The sequence below is a fragment of the Cebus imitator genome, unplaced genomic scaffold (genome assembly GCF_001604975.1).
Source record: "Cebus imitator isolate Cc_AM_T3 unplaced genomic scaffold, Cebus_imitator-1.0 Scaffold880, whole genome shotgun sequence".
NCBI lineage: Eukaryota > Metazoa > Chordata > Mammalia > Primates > Cebidae > Cebus > Cebus imitator.
This window is the reverse complement of record NW_016108195.1, coordinates 90,859-92,698: the sequence shown is the minus strand read 5'-3', so window position 1 is coordinate 92,698 and position 1,840 is coordinate 90,859. Positions and strand designations below refer to the sequence as shown.

Genomic DNA, 1,840 nt, shown 5'->3' with positions numbered 1-1,840 from the left:
ACACGTTGGGTGCCAGAATGTAGGGCTCCATGAGCCCCACATTGGGCACCAGAATGTAGGGAGCCACCCCTACATCACCCGTGGGTACCCTGAGTTCGGTGGTGACAAGGAATTAGAAAAAGACAGATTAAGAGAGATGATGGGACCAGAGGGCCATCACTTATTACTTCAGAGGTGACAGTGAAGGCCCCGAGCTCTGACCATTCAGTCTCTTTATTGGTTACAATCACTTTGATCTACAGGTTAGGGGTGGAGTAATGCTGGGGAGAGGGTGATGTTGTGGTGAACCAGTGAGCCAAAACTGAAACAGTGAACTGGAACTTGTGTGTCATTCTAAGGATTGATAACAGTGGCAGTTTGGGAGTTTCACAAAACAAGAACATGTGATTATCTTTAGCTTGTTATCTATGTACAGCTGATGGAACGCAGACCTAACAAGGAGCCTACAAGTCTAGCTATGTCCTAGTGCTACGAAGGGGTTTTATAGCCTTGAGTACAATGTTTATGTTTCCAGTGCGATGTCACCCTGTAATGGAACATGAGGCATGAAGAGGCCTTCCTCCTCAGAGGCCTCCTGTGGCCTTCTTCAGTGTATTATTCCCTGTTTACATGTTACTCATAACCAATTTATGTAGGCACTCTGTAAGTCCTTTCTCCTTTGCTGCTTTTCCCAACAACTAATCACGTGTAAAAGTAGGACTTTTTGCCTGCTTTGGCGGCACACATTCTCAAATTGAAACAACACAGAGAAAATTAGTATGGCCCCTGCATAAGGACCCCACATAGAGGTTTGAAGCATTACATATTTTGCACAGTCACTGGAAGGTCATTCGACTGTTGACTAGATGTAAAGAAACAGAGCGAATCAAAGCAAAATGGATGCCACCAAAATATTGAAATTGTTATTTGCATTGCAAAAATAGTCATGTAGGGTGGTCTATGAGATAACACCAGAACTAAATAATGTGTGGGGTGTTGTGTGCAAAACATGTTGTTAGTATGTATGTCGAAAGTTAGAGAATGTCAGCTTGCAACTTCTTCATGGAACCTAAAAAAAAATGAAAGTAGGGTTTTGGTCTCTCATGTCAGCTGGAGATGAATATGGGTATAAAGCATCATCCTGACAAACATCTGCTGGTTCAGAGTTTGAGTCTATAGAGAAGGATCATTGCTCCAAGCCAGGTCATAACATATTGGTTTTTCTGCCATTAGTGTGACTGATAAACTCTGTAATAGTGGACAATCAGGTCAACTACTTTAATGAGATATTTATCAATAAATTTAGTTACAAACTATGAAATAGTTGAGATGCCCTGAACTGTAAGACAGACTAGGACAACTAATAAGCAAAATTAGGACTTAATAACATTTCCTGAAAACAGCAACATTTTCATATTAGAACCTATGAACAAAATGCAGATTGGGTTTTATTTGCAATTCCAACATAATTTCAGTCATGAAGTTGAGAAACAGATTATTCCATTGCTTTACTGTTTCTCTGAACATTTAAAAAATGTTATCTTGTTAAATCTTTATAACAACCTAGTGAAACAAGGCAGCAAAGTCCTTACTTTGTAGAAGAAGACATTGAGCCCAAGGGGAGCAACTTGTCCACGACAAATAGCTGTTCATTATGGAGCTAGGACTTATGCAGAGTTGGGACACTTTCTACTATGTCAGACTAATGCAAGTTAACTTACTGGGTCATAGTGCTCTCGATTTATGAGTATTTCACCTTACTCTTTTTCTTCTTTATGATAAGTTTGTAGAATGTACACATAGGTGGATGGAATAATATTGTTATGTTCTGATATTCTGATATTGTTTGAAATACTCTAAG

General features: G+C 39.5%; 1 non-coding gene across 1 annotated transcript; it reads left to right on the top strand.

Annotated features, from left to right (window-relative positions):
• The first annotated feature begins 703 nt into the window (after nt 1–703).
• On the top strand, nt 704–810 carry LOC119469839. The gene has a single exon (XR_005198688.1). It is a non-coding gene; the product is annotated as a U6 spliceosomal RNA (small nuclear RNA).
• Nucleotides 811–1,840: the final 1,030 nt, after the last annotated feature.